Genomic DNA, 25,733 nt, shown 5'->3' with positions numbered 1-25,733 from the left:
GTCACCCAGGCTAGAGGGCAGTGGCGCAATCTTGGCTCACTACAACCTTCGCCTCCCAGGTTCAAGTGATTCTCCTGCCTCAGCCTCCCGAGAAGCGGGGATTACAGGTTTGTGCCATCATGCCCAGTTAATTTTTGTATTTTTAGTAGAGATGGGGTTTCACCATATTGCCCAGGCTGGTCTTGAACTGCTGACCTCAGGTGATCTGCCTTCCTTAGCCTCCCAAAGTACTGGGATTACATGAATGAGCCACTGCACCCGGCCTTGTATAAATATATTGACTAGCACTTTCAGAGCAATGTTTAAGAAAGTAGTGGTGCCTGGGACATTGTTTTACTCCCAGTTTGGGAGAGCATGTGCCTCATGCTTCACTAGTCCTATGCCTTGATTTCTCATGGCTACACTGAACATGCAGGGTGTGATGGTAGACACAACGCAGTGGCACTGTGCACATGATACTGAAGATACTGAAGAGCCTCCTTCCATGCAATAAATCACCCTGTGGGTGAGGAGGGGAGCTGTTCTAAATGTCTCAAACTTCAGCAGAGAACTGGAGATTCTTGGGTGAATCAGGGCTACCGTGGTCCTGTGTATATGTGTAATTTGCTCCCTTGGAGGTCCCAGAATTTCATACTGCATCGGGGTAGGCTGGAAGCAGCTGAGGGTAATTTCTATAATAATAAAGGAGTATTAGGAAACACCTGCTGTTTTTGGCCTCTTTCATTGCTACCTAACGCAACAGAGACTGTGACCAGGACACTGTGGGAAAATCAAGTCAGCAAGGCAGTGGGAGGACCCTGAATCCCACCTTCGGGTTTCCCTCTTAATTTGCCATGCTACCCAGAAGGTTTCTGGGGGAGGATTCTCTCTCTCTACCATATTGACATCAGAGATGAAGGGCCGAATGGAAAAATGTGCATATTGTGAGTCAAGCAATTGCTGTGTCAGGCTTTGGCCACAGCTTGTTTATGATGATGGCACTCAAATGTCCTAGGAAAGAACAATCAGTTGCTGCCCTCTGGGTGATGACATGGGGTCTAGAACAGGGTGGTAAACATCACTCCTATCTTCTCTCTAAGGAACTTTTTCTTATGAGGGAAGCTATTATTAACTCAAAGACTAAGGTCACTCAAACAGGAGTATCACTAGGAGTACTGAATCAAACAGTAGGGATGGCTGTCCCATTTTGGGTCCTAATAATAGAATTGTAGCCCCATGAGGGAGAATGTTCCCTTTGGTGATCTCCTTGTACCGTATGCAGCAGAGAAAGGGCCGGAACGAGGTCAGAAGGATAGCCTCAGTGCAGAGGCTCTCATGAGTGCTGACCAGGAGATGAGACCTCAGTCTAGTAACTGGAGTGCAAAGGAGCAGAGATGGTGAGGTTGCAAAGAAGATCATCGTGCTGTGCTCTCAGGAGGAGCCATGAGCCACCCCAGGAGCCCAGATAAGCCAGGAGGGAACAACTTGTAGGGTTAGGGCCTGGTGTTTCAGCTCACAAGAGAAGAGCCAAAGACCGTCACTGAACATCTCTCGAGGTCAATCACACTCAAGAAATGCCTGCCTTACGCTCCTTCCAGGAAAAGACAACTTAAGCTTCCCAATGGCATCCATAAATTCTCAGTTTCAGAACGTCCCAGTGAAATGAGCCCCCGTGGAAGTCACTGTTACTGTTTGTTCTTCCCTAAGTTAAATGTCGGGAGTGGGCTATGTTTGAAGGGACACTAACCTTCAAATTTTGCTATCATACCAGAAACCATGAATACAAGGAAAGTAAAATCCCCAACTGGCCAAGATGTCCTGTGACACCGGGCCACACTTTCCTAATCTGGTTTCTTCAGTAGTTGATCTCCAGAGTGGGAATCTGTGGGGTCAGTAGGTGTCGCCTCCACCAAGTAACAAAAATGGAGGTGAAAGGAGACCAAGGATATAAATCACAGTGTTCTAAATGTGTCTCGAGGCAGAAGGACCCTGCCACTTGCTGTCCTTATCTCTATTCCTGCGGCAAAGCCTCCCTCAACAGATACCAGGTAATGGCTAACACATGGAGAAAATCGAACACTTTGGAGCACTAGGTAGGTGTTCCATCAGGAAAGATGACTTTTGCTTTTTACAGAAAGCAGCCACCTCTACACCTGGAGTGAGAGCTGCCCTCAGGGTGGATTGTAAAAACAAGACTGGAATGGAAGGAAAAACTTATTCCTTTTGAAATAATAAATAGAACACAGAATAAGCTAGCCCTCCTCCACATGCAAACCATTTTCCCCTATATTTTAGCCAAAAGGCCTTTCTTGCATTTGATCATTTTTCTGCTTCATCTGAAGGGCAGACCCCGCGAAGGCCCCCACGAGCACTTCAGAAGAACAGGGAAAGTCAATTTAGCCACACTGAGCGTGAAGGTTTCTGATTAGGCCAAGTTCTCTCTACTGCAAATCCAGAATTACAAACCAGAGAAGTTAGCCTTGGCCTCCGCTTTTAATTGGAACTGGGGTGAAGCAGATTCTGGAGCTGCAGGCAACCAGGAGGCCAGAGAAGGAGGCCAGTCAGCCCACAAAGAGAGATGGAGAAGGCAGATGGGCAGCAGGGGGCAGATCTGACCAGAAGACCACACCGGTCAGAGTCAACATCCCAGGGGTTTCCAGTCCCTGGTTCCAGGTCATTCTTTGACTTGGATTCTGGGAGACACCCTGAACCCTAATAACAAATTGACCCTGCTTAGTGCTGAAGTGAATTTGAACTGAGCTTCTATTGTTTACCACCAAAAGGGTTTTTTCTAAGACAGAAGCCAAGGTCATTCTTTACCTGGGCTGCTCGCCCACACCTACATCTACAGCGCTGACTTCATCGCCCTTGTTCTTGGTGTTGGCCACATCCCCCGGCCACTTGCACCTTATGGCGGTTGGCGTTCATATATATAGATATAGATATAGATATAGATATAGATATAGATATAGATATATAGATATAGATATATATCTCCTGCTTTATACCCAGCATTGAGGAATATACACAAAGACAGTTCTTGCCTTTGAGGAGGAAGAGAAAACGAGCACAAATGAGACAATTACTGATCTATGAATCCAGTGAAGAGAGAGAGGTGTGTGAGGCGGGATTGTCTGAGAATCTTCCTGGAAGGACTAGAGATTGAGATCAGCAAAGGAAAGAGGTAGAGAGCAGGAGAACCAGGAAGCTTGAGCAGGAAGGCAAGAGTGAGCCTTCTCAGGGCTGGGAGAGAGACAAGGATGACCAGGATGGAGAGAAGAGAGCAGTGGAAAATGAAACCAGACAGGGGAAGGGATAACTTATAGAAGACCTTAAAGATCAGATTAAGGAGTTTGGATTTGAAATGGGTTTTCTTAGGCTAGGCTGGGCTGTGGTAATAAAGAGACCCAAATATTTTCAAACACAATGCAGTTAATTTCTTGCAGATGTAGCTCAAAGTCCAATCTCATTGGTGGGTTGCTTTCCTGCTCTCAGGAATTCAGGGACCCCGGTGCCTTCATTTCCAAAGCTGTCATCTCCTAAGTTGCACTGTTGTCTGCTGATAGCTGATGTTTTTCTTTAAGTGTTGTTCATTTCACTCACATTCCACTTCCTGGAACTCAATGATCTGTTACATCTGAATACCTGGGAGACCAGGAAATGTAGGAGAGCCATGAGCCCAGGAAGAGGAAATGGATCTTTGGTGCCCATGCCCTAAGGAGCTGTGATAGCTGTTCTTGACACTCAGCTCATCACTTCATCATTTTAGCAGGACTTGGGAAGGTTTGGGGGAGAGAAATACCCATTGCAGATCGACAGCTAGGAGACCATGCATGATGTCCGGAGACCCAAAGCTGTCTGATGGCAAAAGAATGCAGAAGAAAAGAGGGTTCAGAAAAGAACCATGGAACTGGGGCAGAGGAGATTGACTTGGGGAATGAATAAAATGATGTTTAGTGAATTTACTAAATCCAAAGTGACTGCAGGATCTGTGATGTCACAGCCTGGAGAGGGGTGGGAACTGTGACAGAGATTGACAGAGATGTTGGTGGTCAACTCTAGACTGGGGCAGTCAGTCTGGGGAGAAAGAACAATCAGGAAGGGGACCAAGTGTCTCACAAAAGCAGTAAGAGGGAACTTCAACAAAACGGGACAATGCCAAAGCATCTCAACTTTTTTTTTTTTTTGAGATGGAGTCTTGCTCTGTTGCCCAGGCTGGAGTATAGTGCATTGGCATGATCTTGGCTCACTGAAGCCTCTGCCTTCTGAGTTCAAGAGGCTCTTGTGCCTCAGTTTCCTGAGTAGCTGGGATTACAGACATGCATCACCACGCCCAGCTAATTTTTGTATTTTTAGTAGAAACGGGGCTTCACCATGTTGGCCAGGCTGGTCTCAAACTACTGACCTCAAGTCATATGCCCACCTCAGCCTCCCAAAGTGCTGGGATTACAGGCATGAGCCACTGCACCTGGCCCATCTCAACTTTCTTACAGGAACTGTGACCTCAACTCCTCAGGACTATGTCCCCCATCCTCAGATGGTGAATTGAGAGACCACAGATCCACAGATCCTCAAGGGCTTTACCAGAAAAACTAGTGCTATCCTAACCTTCAGATTGGCCCTTGACCATTTTAGACCTGGAGGAACCCATGCTCTGTTTGAAAAAGACCCCTTCCACCATGAAGTCTAATACCACCGCCCGCAGCTGCAAATTTTAGCCACTTTCCCACTTTCCACTAGTTGTTTCCAACGGCAATGGTTCCATAAACCAGCCATGGGGTAAGGTGTGCAGGATCTCCCACACAATAGGCCCTCAGTGATGTATATTGATGACATCCCATGAATCCAAGTGACCCACAGTTGACTCTTGAACTATACCTAATAAGCGACTGTATTAGGTGGCAGGTCATGTGGCTTTCTCAGACCTGTTGTCCCTAACAAAATCCCTACCACCACCCTTATACACACATGGCCTCTCTCAGAGGGGGCATCCTTTTCCCTGGGTTCTGTGACTAATGTTTGATTCAGCTGCGTGCTTAGCTTCAAAGCTAAAAGCACATCCACCTGTTCTTTTCTCCCCACGTCAGTCTGGGAGAATGACTCACCTGATGTTTGCTGTTCCCTAACTCTTCCAACCTCCTCAACCTCCGGAGGCTGAAAGGGCTGTAGTGAGGAGCAGAGAGGAACTCCCTAGGAGTGAGAGAGCCCACAGCTACACCCTGGATGGAGAGCTGCATGATCTGAGGCACAATGGCAGACCTGGGAGGAGGGTCTGGGAGCAGTAGTGGGCTGCGAGGGGAGGGGGAGCTGGAGAGGAGTGAGGAGAGATGGGAGATCACAGCCTGCCTAAACCCTGACTACACGGAGACGGCATGACATCCTTTTGTGCCTGCCATGATACCCAGAACACCCTGGTGGGCTCAGTCCATGATTCATGACATGCAGTCCCACAGTGGCATCCAAGAAGTACTGGAACAAAGGAAAAACCAAAGGGAGAATGTTTTTTTGTTTTTTTGTTTTTTTTTTTTTTTTTTTTTTTGAGACAGGGTCTTGCTCTGTTGCCCAGTCTGTAGTGCAGCAGTGCGATCTCGGCTCACCACAACCTCTGCCTCCTGGGTTCAAGTGATTCTCCTGCCTCAGCCTCCCAAGTAACTGGGATCACAGGCATGCACCACTATGCCCAGCTAATTTCTTTTTTTGTAGTTTTAGTAGAGACAGGGTTTCACCATGTTGGCCAGGCTGGTCTTGAGCTCCTGACCTCAGGTGATCGGCCCGCCTCAGCCTCCCAGACTGCTTGGATTACAGGAGTGAGCCCCTATGCCCGGCCCAAAGGGAGAATGTTCTAATGCAGCCCTGTGGGATGTTCTAATGCAGCCCTTGGCCACAGGAAGTTACATAAAGGTGACTTAGGTGTTACAGTGACATGAGAGACCTAAAGGCTGTCACCTCCACCCCACGGAGGATGTCCATCGCCTGAGGATGAACCCCACTCCAGATCAGGATATAAAGGAGCAGGGTTGCAGCTCACCTGGGCTGGGGATTGCCTGGACTCTTCAGAAAACAAAACTTCCACTTTGTCATGGAGCAGCTAGACATTCACCTCAACATACTCAATAATTCAGTGTGTTTGGGCGCATATTCCATGCCAGGCACAGTACTGGAATAGGGACAGCTGGAAGGAAGTGGGAGACCCTCTAGCCACCAGGATCCCAGAGAAGAAGCAAAGTGACTTGCCTAGAATACCAACTGGAAATGACGGAGCCAGAAGGAGAGCTCCTATTTCCTGTTTCTCGTTACCATCCGCTGCATCCCATCTTCTCCCAGGAAATTATTTTACAACACAGGAAACATGTTTGCTTAGGAAATCTCAAAATTAAAGGTAGGAGCGAGAAAATGTCCAGCCACTCTGCTGTGATTTCTGGGCCAGTGAGGGCTGACCATCACTGTGGGGAGAGCCCAGTGTTCTCGGTCCTGACCCTTTCTTTTGTCACTGGACGTGAGTGGACCTGTTTCCCCACTTTCTCTGCAAAACCATCTCCTACTCAAATTCATTCATAGCCCTAGAATCAGGCAGCCTCCTCCACCTGCTCATCTCTTAAATGTGAACAACCACTAAGAAATGCAGCAAGGAAATCTGGTAGATCCATTTCCATAGCTCTTAATCCCTCTGTTCATCCTTCCTGGTATCAATATCACTTCCCCATTCTCCATTGCCTCCCCCCAGTTAGAGGAAATCTGACAAAGCAATGAGTCTACAGTGGAAGAAATTATTAGCATCAGGTGGACATCATTTGGATCCAACCTACATCACTTACTGGCTGTAGGACCATGAGCGAGTTATTTAAGCTCTCTGTCCCAGTGTCTTCATTCACGAATTGAAATGGACCATGCCCACCCCTTGGGGGATTTGTGACAGTAAAGCCAAATAACTAGCACACAAATGGTGCCCAAAACATAGTGTAGCATGCAAGTGGAACTCAGTAAAGACTCATTCCTTTAGTTGACAACTTATTCCAATCTATCATAGTTTTTTGTTTTTGTTTTTGTTTTGTTTGTTTTGGTTTGTTTTTTGTTGCTCTTGCTTCGTTTTGTTTTTTAAACCACAGGGCCAGAGCTGGGTCAAGGAGGAAGGAGGAGAAGGAAGAGCATCCTTTAGCCACCCTCTGATTCTGCCTTTCCGGGTCTCGCTCCTGGCCTCACTTTAGACATCATCCCCAGGCACAGCTCCGCACCTCCTTCCTGCTATAGAGTGCAGTCCCACAGGTGAGCCAGCCTGGTCACAAACACCCTGAGACTTGCATCTTTCTCCTGAAATGGAGTGCTCTGGCCAGCTTTCGTATCCCCCTTAGCCCTGCTCCTCTTCTCTGGGGCTGCTTTACCTGCAAAGCCCAGTCAAGAAAGGGATGGGGACGCCGAGAAGGAGTCTTTACCCGAATCCTGTTCCCATTTCTACCACGAGCAGCACCCCTTAGGCAAGTTAAGCTTTGGGACCAAAGGGGTCCACTCGGTTTCTCTGAGAAACTGGCAGATCCTATTTTTCAGAGTCATCTGCAGCAATCCCACCTGGTCGCATTGCAAAGTGGCTTTGACTCCCCCATAGGGAGGTGGGGCCTATGTTCCCTCCCTCTGAACCTGGCTGTCACAGAAAGAACACTCCTGTGACTGCCAAGACCAGGTTGTAAAAGGTGCTACCGCTTCTGCCTGGCTGCCTTCTATCATTATCATCCTCACTGACCTGACACAGAGAAGTTCAACGTCCAAATGTTCAAGAAAGTGGAGGTGAGACAGGGACGAGGACTCGGCCACACTGTGCCCTGAGTCAGGATGCAGGGCTGGCTGTGGCTGATTCCCATGCCCCACAGCTCAACCCTTTTCCCCACTGGCACTTCGATCGACCTCCCAGGCACCTGACCTAAGTCCCTCTGGGGCGCAATGCTAAACAGGTGACATGCACCCAGAGACAAAAGGGGAAATGGAGCATCTCCCTGGGACAAGGCAACTGGTATAGCTACTGTTGGGTGACAGTCACCCTAAAGGAAGGAGGGCTTGGTCCTGGGGTTAGGTCCTCCTACCTCTACCTTCACTTCCAAGACTCCTGCTGGTCTCAGAGCATGAAAGGTCATCTGACCCTGGAATCTTACCTCAAGCACCTCTGCCAAGGAAAGGGGAGAGAAGTTGCCTTTCCATTGTAGGCCAACTTTTATGTCTTAGTAGAGTGCTGGGGCATTTTGATCCAGGGAGGCAGAAGGAGGCACAAGAGGAGACAGACAGACAGACAGACAAAGGGAGGTAGAGACTGCTGACAGCTCAGGAGATGAGACTGGCTCAACGGGGCCTGCGGTTTGCCAGCTCTGTGCTCTGCACCAAGGGTAAAAAGATGCCCTGTCCTCAGGATACTTGAAATCTAGTGGGGATTTGGACACCGACATAAACAAAGTCATGCACTAAGGAAGCTGAGTTTGGTAAAGAAAGCAGAAGTAAAGAGCTGGGCCCCGCCAACTCTGAGCTCCAGAGAAGGCTGCAAAGAGAAGACTGAGTTCTGAAGGCTCTGTCCAGGGCATTTCACTCCTAGGCCTTTGTAGTTTTAACACAACATTTATGTCTTTAAGTCCTTGCTATGTGTCAGGATGGTTCTATGCCCGTGACTTATTTGACTTCATTTAATCATCAACAAGCCTAGGTGGTTGATACTCTTACCTGTTTGTTTGTTTGTTTGTTTGTTTGTTTGTTTATTTTGGAGACAGGGTCGCTTGCCCCAGGCTAGAGTGCAGTGATGTGATCATAGCTCACTGCCGTCTTGAATTCCTGGGTTCGAGTCATCCTCCCACATCAGTCTCCCAAGCAGCTGGGACTACAGGTGTGCACCATCCTGGCCAGCTAATTTTGTATTGTCTGTAGAGACAGGATTTTGCTATGTTACCCAGGCTGGTCTCAAACCCCGGGGCTCAAGCGATCCTCCTGCCTCAGCCTCCCAAAGTCCTGGGATTAAAGGCATGAGTCACCACGCCCAGCTAGTGGTTGAAACTCTTACTATGGCCATTCTGCAGATGAGAAGACTGAGTCATCAGGAGGGCTTGCCAAGGTCACTCTGCTGGGGAAATACAGCCAGGATGTGAACTCAGGCTCTTGGGGTCCCTGCTGGTCACTGTAGCCCAGTGGCCCTTCTGAAGAATGTCACAGGAGAGCAAGGCTGAGAGGGCCTTATGAACTCATCCACGGCTGTCTCCCACACTGACCTGCACCTTTGATTCCAGAGGTGCTTAGGAAAGACAGATTCTCAGGTCCCTCCTTAGAGAGTCAGATTCAGGAGGTCTCATGTGAATCCCAGAGAGCTGGAATTTTACCGATGGCGCAGATAATTTTTATGGTCAGATACTGACCTAATTCCACCCAATTTCCCACTAAATTTTATAACTGAGGAAAGCAATGCAGAAGAGTTACAGGAAGGCCCAGTGTTACATGCCCAGGTCATGGCCCAGGGCCAAGTCAGCCCCAGAGGTAGAACCCTGGTTCTCTTGGCCTTCCCCAACACCTGTCACCCTGGCTGCTCCTCCAGGGAACCCTCTCTCGGGAGAAGCTTGAGCAAATGTTGATCTTCCCAGAATAGGAGTCTACAGAGTCCAGATGTGTTGTCAGCAGTCACATGTGTCCTGTGATTTGAGCGATTCTAAGGGATGCTTCTCCACTGCCCAGCTCCTCCAGAGCTCTGAAGTTCCCATCATTAGATTTTCTCCTTTGGGCATCCTAGAAAAAGCCACTAAAATGCAAATTGCTTACTGTAAACAGTGGGATGCTGACAGCTGTTAGAATTTTGGTTCATCCACAGATCCAAACTTTGAATCGTTGAGACAAAAGATAGCTGTGCTTTGATAGAGAAGATAGATAACAAGAAAAGGGTGTGAAATCTGAGTGTCACAACAGAGGCAGAAGCAGATGGAAACTAGGTTTCTGGAGTAGGGGAGGTGGGGAACCAACTTTGTTTCTCCCAATTTTACCTTGTCCTAGTTGGAATCATCTCTCCTCATCCCAGCTGCAAAGCCGGAGAGGATTTACAGTCAAAGCGTCTACACCAGCGGTCCCTCTTACTGACACTGATCAGACAGGGAGGCAGAACTGACAGAAAACACGGCATGGCATCAGAAGCACAGCTTGGGAGCTTATTAGCAGCAAAGTGCTGTTCTCTGGGGCGTTTTCTGGGTGTTCCAGAAATACATCCCCTTGGATGGAGATACTACCGGGCCACCTAATGTGAAATTTTCTACTGGAGTGGTTAACGCTGGAGATTTCCTTGAAAAACATTGCCACTGAGAGAGGCTGGCTTCAAGTTTCATATATATGTATATGTATCTGTGTCTGTGTATGTGTATGTGTGTGTCCGTGTGTGTGTGTATATATAAATAAATTTATAATATAGTATATAAATATTTATCTATAAATAAGTATATATATATATATTTTTTTCAAAGTCAGGGTCTTGCCTGTCACCTAAGCTGAAGTGCAGTGGTGTGATCATAGCTCACAGCAGCCTCAAACTTCTGGGCTCAAGCCACCCTCCTGCCTTAGTCTCCTGAGTAGTCAGGACTACAGCCCGGCTAATTATTTTATTTTTTGTAGAGATGAGATCTAACCCTGTTATCCCGGCTGATCTCAGACTCCTGGCCTCAAGCAATCATCCCACCTCAGCCTCCAGGCTGATGTATTTTTCTGGTGCAGAACTTGGGGGCCATTCCAAACAACCACACCTGCCTCCCACGTGGGTAATAGTGACCGTGGCTATGACACCCCCACTGCAGGCCTGTTTATTTCTTCTGTTCTGTAGGAAAGGGCCTTCTCACCCACAGTCACCAGACACTAATTTTCCAAACTCACAACCTCCCATCTTCTGGAAGGAATGACAGAAACCCAGCCATGCATGAGACAATAATTTTTTTTAATTAAAAATCACCAGAGTGGCCAGTTCTGAAAAAGGCATCACACTACCTCTCAAGAAGAAATTTATTTCTTCCGCCATGGTAAATCAGCCAAGCTATTCAAAGGATGGTAGAGTACATCATCCCCAAACATGTTCCAAAGATTTGAGGTAACCCACCTTCCCCACCCCCCTTGCTGGAATAATAAGATGTCAAAGATGGAGAAGACTGGAGAGGTGATGTTACCCAGAGGACACAAAGCTAAGATGCTCATAGGAGGCAGATAGCTAAAGTAATGAGGGACTCAAGCCAGGTGGGGACTACTGTGACTCAGAGAGTTCACATCCCACCCTAGGGAGTAACATTCCAAAAGTTCAAGACACCAGTCTGTCTCCAAATCCCATGCATCTTCCCTTAAGCCAGGTATATTAATTTCCTAGAGCTGCTATAATAAATCAACACAAATTTGGTGGCTTAAAACAATAATAACTTATTGTCTTTCAGTTCTGGAGGTCAGAAGTCCAAAAATCAAGGTGTCAGCAGAGCTGTGCCTCCTCCGAAGGCTCCGCGGGACAATCCCGCCTTGCCTCTTCCCGCTCCTGGTGGCTACAGGCATTCCCTTTATATCTACGTGTTTATGGATGTGTCACTCCAATTCCTGCCTCCATCTTCCCATCACCTTCTCCTCTACATGTCTCTCTTTTTCTCCTCTTTCATCTCTTATAAGTTTGGATGTCATTAGATTTAGGACCCAACCAGATAATCCAGGTTGATCTCATCTGGATATCCTTAATTTTTTGGAGATGGAGGGGGTCTCTCCCTATGTTGCCTAGGTCAGTCTCGAACCCCTGGCCTCAAGAAATCTTTCCCTGTCAGCTTCCAGAGTAGCTGGGACTACAGGCATGCTGCCACAATAAGATCACGTTCACAGATTCTGGGGGCTAGGATATCTGTTGGGGGGAACCATTATTCAACCCACTGCTCCAGAGAACAAATGAGCCATGCCGAGACCTGCAGGTGAATCTCAGCAATGCAACTTCCCTTTGTCTGATTTCTAAGAGCTATTTGCATCCACATTTGTTCTTCACTGTTGTTAGCGGAGGCGGTCCTTCCAACCTCTGTATGACACCAGTGTCAGGTGTGTGCTGATCAAGAGAATCCAGGTTACCTTGAGCTGCAGTCGTTGTGACTAGTGTATTTTTTATTCTGGTAGCTCTCATCACCTTTTCTTCTTATGGAGAAGAACTTCTTTCTATTTTTTAGTTCACTCCGCTTGTCCCCCGTGCTTTCAGGGCCATCTCCTCCTCATTCTAGAAGTTTCCCTAATCCCCCCCCTTTTTTTTTTCTTTTTTCTTTTTTTTTTTTTTTTTTTTTTTTTTTTTTGAGTTGAGGTCTTGTTCTATCACCCAGGCTGGAGTGCAGAGTGTGATCTCGGCTCACTGTAACCTCCATCTCCCAGGCTCAAGTGATCCTCCCTGGTAGCTAGGACTGCAGGCGCATACCAGCATCCCTGGCCAATTTTTGTGTTCTTTGTAGAGTCAGAGTTTCACCATGTTGCCCAGGCTGGTCTTGAACTCCTGGGCTCAAGCCATCCTCCTGCCTCGGCCTCTCAAAGTGCTGGGATTACAGGTGTGAGCCACCGTGCCCGGCCCCTGGCCCAGCCCCTAATTCCTACTCTTTGTGGTTCCTTAGTAATTGCCTCCCTTGGGGTTCCCTGACTCAGTGTTTCTTAAACTTTAGTGTCCATCAAACTCGCTGGAGGACTTATTCAAGTACAGCTTGTTGGGCTTCAACACCTGAGTTTCTGATTCAGTAGGTTTGGGAGTGGAGTTAAGAGCTGACATCTCCATCCTGGGTGCTACTGCCGCCACTAGTCCAAAAACCACAATGAGAACCACTGCTCTTGCTTGGCCCTTCCTCCTGCTCCTGTAGTGGTATTCATTTCTGACTGGGACCTCATTACCACATCCGCCTCCCATCTGCCACCCTCAGTGCCCTGTGGTTGCTTACTCAATCCCATCTGCTGGCATCATCTCCAAACAGCTGGGGCTACAACTAATTTAGTTTCTCTCCTATACCTTTAGACTCCCACTTAACCATTTCAGACCTCTAGGGCCCATCCAAAAACCTTTCCTCCAATTCTCAATCTTCTTTCTTCATTAAGTCAAAGTTGTGGAAACCCAAGGAACTTCCAACTTACTTGGAAGCCCTCAGAAAACAGGAAAATCTGGTCCCAAGCGGGGGAAATGGCAGCTGTGCTGAGAAGCCTGATTTTAGATATTCTCAATGGACTAATAAAGTGGGTAGTCTGGGGCTGGCTCCAGTCTGGCCGGAGACGATTACAGAGAAAACATCCACCCTCATCTCCACCCACCCATCCGCCCATGCTTCTCTGTCCTCACCAGACCCATGTGCCCTGGAGTACAACCACTCTTCTCTAGGGTGACCCCTCAGATGCCAGCAGACCGTCTTCCCAGGACATTGAGTAACTCTTGGTGAAGCATTTCCAGCATTCACGCACTCCCCAGCAGCCTGTAAGACATTTTCTCTAAGGAATTTCAACACACATAACTAGCGCTTTGTTCTGATGTGAATGAGGGTTTGTCTGGGTGCCAGTGTTTCACCATACAGGAGATTAGCAAACATGAGCTGAAGCCTCTTAGCAGACACATTTCAGCCTTAATGATCTTTCTTCATACTATGGACAAATGTCAAACCACTCTAGAAAAAAGAGTGAGAGACCATGTCAGTCCCATTTGAAGATCTAATTAATCTGGACAATATGCTGTTATAAACCCTTTTAATGTCAAGTATCTGCTGTCAGTGTCGCTAAAGATGGTCTGAGCTAAGCATGGCCAGGTACTGTCGTCAGAGTTCTGCTAATAGTGTGTCAACACTCAAGAGCTTCTCATACTTTCTCCTTATGCCCCCATAAATTCAATTTTTTTAAAAAAAATAAGAGGTAGAGCATTAATGGTGATAGTTCACATGTAGCTGTTATGTCCCAAGTGAATGGTGGACTTCTCCACAAACAGCCCAGGAACCTAAGTGGAATGGAAGGCCTAACTGGGTGCTGGAATTAGATACAAGGGACAGCTGGGGTTGGGTTGACAGGTCTCTTGTTAAGGCATGATGATCCCTTATCTCAATCCCTTGCTCTGTGCTCTTTGAAAGTTTTAGTAAGAGGTCTGTATGAGTTTTCCAGGGCTGACATAACAAAGAACCACAGACAGCATGACTTAAGCAACAGAAATTTATTTATTCACAGTTCTGGAAGCTAGAAGTCTGAGATGAAGGTGCAGGCTGGGTTGGTTTCTTCTGAGGCCTCTCTCCTTGGCATGCAGATGGCCACCTTCTTCTCCCAGTGTCTTCACATGACCTTCCCTCTGGGTCTGGGTCTGGGTCTAAATTGTATCTTCTTCTAAGGATGCCAGTCATATTGGATTAAGGTCTACTCATATGACTTCATTTAACCTTAGCTACCTTCCTAAAGATCCTATCTCCCAATGCAATTACATTCTGAGGTACTGGGGGATAGGACTTCAACATATGAATTAGGAAGAGACACAATTCTGCCTGTACCACTATGATCATTCATTTAAACTAATACTACACATGCAAAGGGTTACATTATTTCTAAGATACATATTATTCCCCATTCTAACATCTGGGAAGTCAGGCTCTATCTAACAATCTATGAAGTGGTCTTCATCAGTGGTATGTAAAGTAGTGATGCACCTTACAAGGAGTGGCATCTGGAATTTAATAAATTATGGTAGTCCTTGCAGTACCCCACTGAATTAGGTACTATTTTTATCATCATTTTACACGTTAGAAAACTGAAGTACACAGGATAAGCACCTTGCCCAAGGAAACCATCCAGTAAGCAATGGAAGTGGGTTGCAGGCCCACCCAGCTCACCACTGTGCCAAACTGTCTTCACGGTGTTGATCTGAGGCTAAATGAGTTAGCTTCTACGAGGCACTTAGAACAGTGCCTGGAACAGAGTATGTGTGCAACAAATGTCAACAATTATTATTCCTTCTTGGGGGAAATCTAAATGGCATGACTTTACCTTATTATCACAGCACACTGAGTGTGTGCTCCTGAGAGCAGGGCCCCCTCCACAGTCATGTGTCATCCTAATGCCTTCTTTCTTCATGAGCGAAAATATTTGGCCTAGCAAAATATAATGGAAGTTTATTTATTTGTCCCTTTCACCTGAATGTGTGTTTCCATACACAAGCTTTATCTTCCATATGCAAGCTTTGATGAGCTTTGAAGGATTAAAGACAATGAATAAGGAAGGTCACCGTTTTTGAAGGACTTAGTATCAAGTAGGGGAAGAAGGCAGGTAGCAAGTCAGTACATGCCAAGGCAATGACAATTGCCACATAGGTGATAAAAGGGAGGCATTGTAGGAGTGGAGAGGATGGACATTGCTTCTGGCTAGGTGACCAGGTAGATGGTGTCTAAGAGATGAAAGCATTATTTGAAAAGGTTAAGAATGGGTCAGGAAGGTAGTTGATGCTAAACAATAACATGGACAAAGGCCCAGAAGTGACCAGTTCCTGTGGGAAGAGCTAGCTCAGTCTGACAAAGGCAATGTGCAGGGGAATCATGGAAGACGCATCCAGTAAGGCAGTGATACTGAGTGAACGTTTGTATCCCCAAAAATTCCTAAGTGGAGACCCTCACGTGATGGTATTTGGAGGTGGGACATTTGGGAGGTGAGGAGATTTAGCTGAGATCATGAGATAGATCCCCATGGTGGGACGAGTGCCCTCATAAGATGAGGAAGAGAGATCAGAGCTCTCACTGCCATATGAGAGTGAGAAAGCAGCCGTCTGCAAGCCAGGAAGAGAGCCCTCACTGGGAACCAAATCTGCTGACACCTTGATTTTTGCCTTGCAGCCTCCAGAACTATGAGAAGTAAACGCTTGTTATCTAAGCCACCCAATCTGTGATATTTTGTTATGGTAGCCTGAGCTGACTCAGACAGACAGTTTAAGGCCAGATTGTTGGGGGGCCTTGAATGCTGCAGAAATTAATTTAAACTAAGGAGAAAGCAAATTAAGTTCTTGAAGCTTGAAAGTTTTGGAGGCAGGAACAATGACTTCTTCAAAATTATGAATGGTGAAATTCAGTCAGAGACAGTGTGGGTAGGGACAGCTTGTGGAGAGAGGAGATTAAAGGCTGGGAGGCCAAGGAAGAACTCACTGCAGTGGTCTAGGATAGACAACCAACTCGTTCCGGTTTGCCTAGGGCCTTTCTAGTTTTAGCATGGAAAGTCCTGCTTCTCTCAGTCCTAGGCAACCAGGATGGTTGGAGTCCCCATCTGTAGGAGGGAAGGATGCCCTAAACCCAACTTCAGGAAATGGAGAGGGAGGAACCCCATAAAAGTGGGAGACACTGTGAAGGAAGAGCCCATCCCCATGGGAGCTAGTTAGATGGAGGCAGGGCTAAAGGACAAGGGGAGTTAAGAATATGTCAGAGGTTTGGGGCCTGGCTATTCAGAAGAAGGAAGGGGGATGTCACGGAATGAAGCTGGGTGTGGGGAACCAGATGAAGAATCTCATTTTTACTCCATGAGTTTAGGTGGTCTAGAGCCAACCAGTTGGGCTGTGAGTGTGTGGATGGGAGGATAGTCAGAGCTTCTGAGGACAGACTCCATAGCCATCCCCTGGAATGAATGGACCAAGGGCAGCCTGGCACAGGGACAGCAGAAGAAGAGTCCACTCCTCAAAGGAAAGATGGTCCATGGCCTAGACAACGGTACTCTTTACCACGGGAAAGAGTCACCAGGGGAATATGTAGAAATGCAGATCTCTAGGTCATATTCCATTCCAAATCAGAATTTAAGGCTCAGGACCCTATACTTAAAAAAAAAAATGGAGACATAGTCTCACTGTGTCACCCAGGCTAGAGTGCAGTGGCACGATCATAGCTCTCTGCAGCCTTGAATTCCTAGGCTCAAGTGATCCTCCCATCTCAGCTTCTCGGGTCACTGAGATTACAGGCATAAACCACTGCACCCAGCAAAGGATTGTACATTTTAAACACATTCTCGAAGTGATTCTTTTTCAGATAGTCCAAAGCCTCCAGTTTGAGAAACGGTGGCGCATGGGCATGGGATTCAGAAAGCAGACAGTGTCTGTGCCAAGTCACCACCAGTGGGGTGTCCTCTCCCACTTTCCCAATTCCTTTGGTGGACATATTGCTTGTATCTTGGCTGCTGTGCTGATTGTAAGCTCTGGCTGGTGGTGACACCTCTTTCACTCCTTGACTGCCCTGTCCCTGGTGTTTAGGGCCAGGAATAGCAGTTTGCTTCCATGAAAAACTCTCCTCCCCTCTTCCATCCGACCCCTAATTTTCCAAAATCCTTTTCCCTGCCCTCCAAAGACTGCTTGTTGTGTGTTCTGGATTTTATCCAGAGGGTCACTGTAACCTAAGCTCAAGAATTCTGTGGGTTCATCTAGCCAGGTCACCTGTTTGAGTGAACCACTTCCATCAGTCACCACCGCTGAACAGAAAGGGATGGCTGAGAAAGAGCCACAGTCAAACAAAGGTAAATCATATCTCTGTCGTTCTCCAGGGCGCCTGTGCTCAGACCACCAGAACAGGTTCAGTTACCAACTGGGAGCTGCAGCCTGGAACAGACCATAAACAACCTGTGTGGAGGAAGGAGCAAACTGGCTCCACTCTGACACCTCTCCACCAGCCCAAGAGATTCAGTCAAAGCTGTCGTGCACTTCTCGAACACTCTCAATCGCATTCTACTTCAGAAAAGGGCAGGGAGGGAGATCAGAGCCATCGCTGCTTGCCCCAGGCTACTGACAGAGCAACAAACCCATAGTACAATGCTCAGCATACTACTCAGTATACACTAATAATCTCATAAATGCCTGAAAGTATTACAAGGCCCAAGAACAACAGAGTGTTTGTTACTTCCAATGAACACAAAGTAAGGAAGCTAAGCTCTGCCTTTTTCACTGAACTCGAGGTTGAATTTATTCAACTTCACTTAAAAGAATCACAGAAACGGCTGGGCAAGGTGGCTCACGCCTGTAATCCCAAGCACTTTGGGAGGCCAAGATGGGCAGATCACGAGGTCAGGAGATTGAGACCATCCTGGCTAACAGGGTGAAACTCCATCTCTACTAAAAATACAAAAAAATTAGCCAGGCGTGGTGGCGGGTGCCTGTAGTCCCAGCTACTCGGGAGGCTGAGGCAGGAGAATGGTGTGAACCCAGGAGGCAGAGCTTACAGTGAGCCGAGATCGTGCCACTGCACTCCAGCCTGGGTGATAGAGTGAGACTCTGTCTCAAACAAACAAACAAAAAAATCACAGAAACTTTCCTATTAACAAACATCAACATTCATGCTCTTATGTACAAAGCATCGTACCTAGTGACTTCATGTCACAGTGTGCTACCAACAGATGATGTGGGTGACCATATTCAGTTATTTCATTTCCTGCCATTGGCTCCAGCCTCTATGACTTAATTTTCTTATTTTGTTCATTTAACAAAGATACACTGGGCACACACTGCATGCCAGGCATTTGGATATGTCAATAAGGAACACAAACAAAATCCCTGCCCTGGGGGCGTCACAATCTATCTAGGGAAGGGTGAGAGTGAGAGTGGGGAGACAGGTGATGAACAACTGACATGATAAATAACTAAATTATAAAGTAAGTTACAATGAGGTAGGGGCTATGGAAATAAAATAGAACAAGTAAGGAGAGTGGGGTAAGCAGGGCAATAGCATGCAACTCTAAATAATGGTAGGCCTCATGGGAAGGCAACGTGTGAGTAAAGACTTACGTTTTCTGGCCTGAGCAAGTGGAAAGATAGGGTTGCTGCCAACTGAAATCAAGGAGCCTGGAGCAAAGCTGGCTTGGAGAAAGAGGTCAAAAGCTCAAGTGTGGGACATGTTCCACCAAGTTCTAAGTAGACGTGTCAAGAAAGCAGTTGGATTTTTTAGTTTGGGGCTCCCAGAGCAAGGACTAAGATACACTTCGAAATTCGGGAGCCTTTGGCATATAAATGGAGTTTAAAGCTTTGGTACTTACTGAGATTGCCAAGGAAGGGAGTGTGGAAAGAAAAGAAAGGAGGAACAGAAAGTGGGAGGGAGAAGCCAGCAGAGAGGACCGTGACGGAGCAGGAGCATGAGCCACATAGGAGGAAAGGCAAGGGCACAAGTCCCTGGAAACCAACCCAGGGGCTTGTTTCCTGGAGGAGGAAGTGAACAACTGACCGAATGCTGTTGATAAGTCAACTAGAGGAGGAGGACCATTGGCCACGATCAGAATCAATAATGTGGCCTCACCAGTAGCCCCTGGTGATGAGTGAGGGATGTGAAAGCCTGTTGAGAGAGAATGAAAGAGGGACGGGAAAAACTGAACACAGTTAAGTTCAAACAATTCTTTCAAGGAATTCTCTTGGCAAAACACAGGGCAATAGCTGGTGAGGGAAGTGGGGTTAAAATAAGACTTTTGTTTGCTTTTTTAAGAGGGAGAAATGATGCAAAAGGGAGAGGTGAATAGTTGTAGAACAATAACTTTGGGAAAGCAAAAGGGGGAAAAGATCCAGTTGAAAAACTAATAGATTAACTTAAGATGGGGGCACAGAGAGTCTTTCTGCAGCAGGTGGGAAGGCAGAGGCATGGGCGCAGATGGGGGTGGGAGGCGATGGGGCTGTGCCATCTGCAGACGTTCTCTCTCAACCACTTATGTTTTCTCAGGAAGGAAGAAGCAAGTCATCGGCTAAGAGTGAGGCCAAATAGTGAGGGTTTGAGGAGGGAAGAGAAATCATGAGCTAATTGTTTGCGATTGTGGGAGAGGAATTGGGAACATGCTGTGTTCTGTTTTCTGACAGCATTGAAGACCTGACTGAGGATTGTAGTCATGACTTCAAGGTGAGCCCAGTGAGTGAGGCAGAGGGCTTTCCTCCAGCCATGTTCAGCTGCTCAGCTGCACATGCTTAACCAGGGCTGTGGTTCTGGCCAAAGGAGCTAAGGACTTTTGCAAAGGACTAATCATAACAATTAGCCATGGGGTGTAAGCTGGGTAAGGAGGGAAAAAAAAAGTCCCAAAGGGATGCAGAATAATGAACAAATGGTAGGATAGAGGGAATGGGAGTTTCCAGTGAGGTCATGAACTCTTGGAGTCAGGCTCTTGGAGAGACCAAGCTGGACAGAGAGGAGGTGGTGACCTGAGATTGGGATGCACAAGCCTGAAATATAGGGGAGTTGCAGTTGTTGAGGACTGATCTGGAATTGGACCGGGGAAGGAGGGAGGTAAGGAATGGAGGACAAATCATCAGAGGAGAGGTCAAGATATGCAGAGTCCTGGGCATTGGAAAGATCATCTATGAGAATTCCAAAATCACAAACATTAAAAGGAGAGGAATAGTGGAGAGACCAACAGCAAATCAGGAGCTAAAATCTCCAAGAAATCAGAGAGGGGCCCCCTTCATCCATGGCAGAAACAGTGAAGAGTATTGATAGTGTGATATAATCTGATGGGGGATTCAAAGCTGGTGCTGTTTGCAGGGGAGAGTGGGGAAAGGTCTTTAGGAGGCAGTGAGGTTCGGGGAGAACACTTAGCTCTCCTCCAGGCAGGCCCAGGGATACAAAGGCTATAGGAGAAAAACAGCCTCACCCTAAGGGGCTGTAGGGTAAGCATTGTCCTGGGGAGAGATTTGGAGGGAAGAGAAGAGATTAAGGATGTATGGGATTTTGTTCATAATGGAACAGGAATTACAGAGGCACAGAAGATGGGATTCAGCAAATAGGAATGGGAAAGAGGACAGAATTGTGGGGATGCAGAATCATAGAGGGATTAGAAGTTGTGAGAGGAGGGTGACCTGCCAGGCTGGCACTCCTGTGATAACTGAAATACACATGAGATTAGTCCTGCTGAACTCAAAACAAATATTGGTGCTCACACTGTAACTATGGAAAGGTAGAGAGAAGTGGGTACCTCAGGCCTCCCCCTGAGTCCCCAAAATGGAGGGATAGATGGCCAAGGGTGGCAAGGTCATAATCCTGAGCTCAGGGACTGTTCTTCACGCCTGTAAGTGACTCGGAGATTCAACTATCCTCCTTGAATCTTGTATATGAGGCTACAGACATTTAGGAAAGCACAGAGAGACCTCTGCCTCACCAAGACCAAGTCTCCACTTGATCTCAGTCAATGAAGGGTAGAAATTTTGTTGGTTTTTTTTTTTTTTTTTTTTTGGTATTTTGCAAATATTGTTAACTTCCTCATGTCTGATATAATAAAAAATATGAGAATATCCTAGTAACAAGAGAAAGAACTCTTATGGAAATGGATACAGAAATTAAAGAGAAAATTGAGAGTGGTGAAAAAAAGGCCAGTTATCGCTTGTTAGGAGAAACTTTGAACTTACAAACAACTTAATTTAAGAAGAACCTTAAGGATCTAACCTGTTTACAAGTAAAGGAGCTCATAAATTCGCTAGCCAACATTTAGAACATCATGTGCCCCAGGTAATAACACATGGCCATATTGCAGATAACCGATCTGTAATTCACATCATTGTTACTCTTTTGAATCATTTTCTGATGTTAGTGCAATCAGAGGAAGAGAAGAAAGCCTGTTTGGAAGACAAAGCTCTGACCTCAAAGTACTTATTGTCAGACTCACAGAACGATGGATGTAAAAACAGGGTCAAGGAAAATCATCTAGTCCCAGTGGCCCTTTTCTTCCGTTTCAGAAACAATCCTACCACTCAATACTTGGGAGATCTCAGTTTACACTTGCATTGAAATTTCCTTTTTCATGTATCTGCTTCTTTACTTTGAACCTGCTCACAAGCTTCTTGAGAGGATGCTGTCCTGTGTATAATTCATGATGCTCGAACACTTCATGGTCAATTGTATTCATTCAATCCCAATCCACAAACTCCAAGGGACTGCCTGAGTTTTCCTACACTACTGCTTTACCTATAGGATTACTTTCTTTTACCTATAGAGCTATGTATAGAGAGCCTTTCTCTTGCAACTCTGCATTGGTGTTGACATAGACAGCATTTCTGCCAGTTTGACTCCAGGGTCCTGGAGCTTAGGTCTTCTGGCCATTTCAAAAGAGATCCTTAGTGAACATGAGTTGCATGAAACACCGCAGGAGGAAGGTAGGTGAGAGCCCTGGGCGAGCCTCTGAAAGTTTCGAAAGTTTGTACCTCCTGAGTGGGTTTGGGAGGTACATGCCCTAATAACACTCTCCTTTGCCCTTGACATAGTGCCTCTTATTTATGGTAAGGAGATGTTCAGACCTCTGCCACCTGGCTTGGAGTGTTTAGGCAAGTATCATGGAGGCAGTGACATTTAAGAGATGAACAGAACATTCTTAAGCAAACAATGAGGGGAGCTGTCATTTGAACAAGTGATAACAGAACATAAAGGATCTATGCATAGGACAGAGTACAGGGGATAAGAACAAGGGACAGAGAATAATTCTGAGGGCATGACAGAGAATAATTCTGAGGGCAAAAATAATTTGGCAAGCACAGAAGGAAAGATGGATGTCCACTATTCTTTGACTTCTGAAGTCTCCCTCGTCGTTCATGCCCTGCCTAAAGACAACTCCTGCACATAAGGTGTGCTTCCCTCATCTCTCTGCTCCCAGTCTCTCAGGGTATTCCTCCTGGTGCACAGATCATATTCTGTCTTCATTGTACCAATGCATCACTCGCAATTTTTGTCCTCCTCCTTTAGATGACGGGGATTACATCCCCTGGGTAGCCGTCTGTAAGCTCTGCTCCTAGCTAAGACAGTTTTCTACTTTTTAGAATGATAAGTGTGTGTGTATCCTACTATAGACTGAAAGCTTCTTGAGTACAGATACTTTATCCTTTGTATTGAATGACAGCATTCCCTCATCGTTTGCTTAAGAAAATCCTATTTATCTTTTTGTTTTGTTTTGTTTTGTTTGAGATGGAGTCTCGCTCTGTTACCCAGGCTGGAGTGCATTGGCACAATCTCAGCTCGCCGAAACCTCTGCCTCCTGGGTTCAAAGCAATTCTCCTGCCTCAGCATCCCGAGTAGTGGGATTACAGGCTCACGACACTGCGCCCAGCTAATATTTTTATTTTTAGCAGAGGCAGGGTTTCACCATGTTGGCCAGGTTGGTCTTGAACTCCTGACCTTTGGTGACCCACCTGTCTCGGCCTCTCAAAGTGCTGGAATTGCAGGCATGAGCTACTGTGCCCAGCCCCTATTTATCTCTTAAATGTCACTGACTCTGTAATACCTGCCCAGATGCTCTGTGTCCCCAGCCCTCTGGTTCACATATTTCATAAATAAACTGATCGATTATACATTAACAGTGTTCTAATTTCATTAGTTACAAATCTATTATTGTCTTTTACTGAAAAGGTGAGACTTTGATGTTACTCATCTTTACATCTCTAGCTCTTTGCCTAGTGACTGGAACATATTAGGGCAAAAAAAAAAAAAAAAAAATCCTTGTTGACCCAAACTGAAGAGATTTCATGGGCAGAAGCCCAAGTAAATAAGGTAAGAATTACATCATATGACTTTAGGACACTGAAAGATCTTTCCTTCCCCCAACAAGTTTTTTCTTAACCTTTGATCAGGGCAGGAAATTGTACCAGGAGGCCTCTGCCTCTTTAGTCTTGGGCTTTAATTACATTGCAGAGTGGCTGTCCTAGGAAGAGTTTCCATTTAAAGCCTCCCTATCCTGGAAGGTCGTGACTCCGAGCTTCCCAAGGTTGTGGGGTAACACACACTGGGCCCACTATACATCTTCTCATGGTATCAATGCCAATATCATGGTTCCCTAGAAGCAGCCCTGACCACGGTCAACAAGGGGAACAGGAGCGTAGACAGCTCAACCAGGGAAAATCTTTGGAGGAAGGAAATGGACTACAAAGGAGATAAGAGAGAGGAGAACCCTTAGTTGGAAAAAATTGATTTACAACTCATTTTACACCATCATCACTACCACCCTTTCACCCACTCTGTTGTTTAAGTCTATTGCCCTATAACTTAAAAAATTCAAGGACTTCTCACCTTGCAGTGCATGTAACATACATTTAGAGGAGCAACTTAAGGCTCTCCAATGCCAACTCTCCTTACACAATTTAGAGATAAGAATCAGAAACTGGCCTCACCCTTGACAGAGTAATGCCGATTGCTTTAGGCAGGACAAGAGTAGGCTGACACACCAGTGCCAAAGTGAAGCCAACGTAGGAAGAGGATAGGAGGAAAATGAAATTCCATGCTGTTCATGTAGAGGCAAGTGCCATGGGCGCTCCATGAGGCTGATTCACCATTCAAATGGTAATGCCAAAAACCATTCAAAAGTAGTAGAAGTTACTACTACTCAAAGCAGTAACTTCTCCTTGAGTAGGCTAATTTTATTGTTAGAGATCATGGGCTGATAACCTGACCATAGGTGGAAATGCTGGGATTTTCCTTGATATCTTTGTCTGCCCTAAGAATTGAGCACTGCAAATAAAACATAGGAATATGCGCTTTCTCATTTTTTATGTGTTTTCCAGTAAAAGTCTATTTTTTAAATTATTATTTTTAAAAAAATTCTTTTAGGGACAAAATTGTTCTATTTCCCAGGCTGGAATGCAATGGTGTGATTTTAGGTCACTGCAGCCTCCAACTCCTAGGCTCAAGTGATCCTCCCATCTCAGCCTCCCAAGTAGCTGGGACTACAGGCATGTACCACCATTACTGGCTAATTTTATAAAGTTTTGTAGGGACGAGGTCTCACTTTGTTGCCCAGACTGGTCTTGAACTCCTGGCCTCAAGGGATCCTACCACCTTGGCCTACCAGACTGCTGGGATTACAGGGGTGAATCATCACATATGCGGTCTAAAATTCCATTATAAATGAATGCCTTTCAATTCGTTTTACAAAAGAAAAAAGAAAAAAAATCCACGGGTATTGATAGGACATTTTCTCCTCTTTTCTCCTTTTCTTTACCAAGTCCCCAATCTCAGCCATTCCCTAATTCTGATGACAAATTTAATTGGCTCAGTTGAAAGAACAAAAATGATTGCAGGTGCTGGGGATATAATCAACACAATTACTTGGTCAGCTCTTTTCAAATATTATTTATTGAAGACTCTCAGTGTGTCTAGTACACTCAGGTGCTGAAGGAGTTGCAAAAAACGCAAGTGCTATGATATCTGACCTCGAAGCATTGCATACTCATTGGTGAGTTGAGGCTTCCATACAGAAAATAATTGCAATAGCTGGTAAGTTTCAGTAGCGCTTCCCCCTGGCCCAGCCTTTCTAAGAAGTTTCAGGAAAAAGGATCTAGCATATTGAGTGTTGGCTATTCATATTATTGAACCTAATTAGAACCCTGACATGGTAAATTTTGTACACTATGTAAGTACCAAGCTTCACCCTTTCTTTTTCTTTTTCTTTCTCTTTTTTTCCTGAGACAGAGTCTTGCTCTGTCACCCAGGCTGGAGTGCAGTGGCATGATCTCGGCTCACTGTAACCTCCGCCTCCCAGGTTCAAGCGATTCTCCTGCCTCAGCCTCCTGAGTAGCTGGAAGTACAGGCGTGAGCCGCCATGCCCAGCTAATTTTTGTATTTTTAGTAGAGATGGGGTTTCACCATGTTGGCCAGGATGGTCTCAATCTCTTGACCTCATGATCCACCCGTCTCGGCCTCCTAAAGTGCTGGGATTACAGGTTTGAGCCACCTCACCCAGTCCAAGCTTCCCCCTTTCAACAGTGCACAGTGTTTACCCCTTTGCCAATATCCAATGCCTCTCTCATTCTGCCAGATGACTTCCTGGACACTGATCCTGCAGTTCACTAAATC

This window comes from Theropithecus gelada, chromosome 8 (assembly GCF_003255815.1).
Source record: "Theropithecus gelada isolate Dixy chromosome 8, Tgel_1.0, whole genome shotgun sequence".
Taxonomy (NCBI): Eukaryota; Metazoa; Chordata; class Mammalia; order Primates; family Cercopithecidae; genus Theropithecus; species Theropithecus gelada.
The sequence above is the reverse complement of the archived record's forward strand: the minus strand, read 5'-3'. Positions refer to the sequence as shown.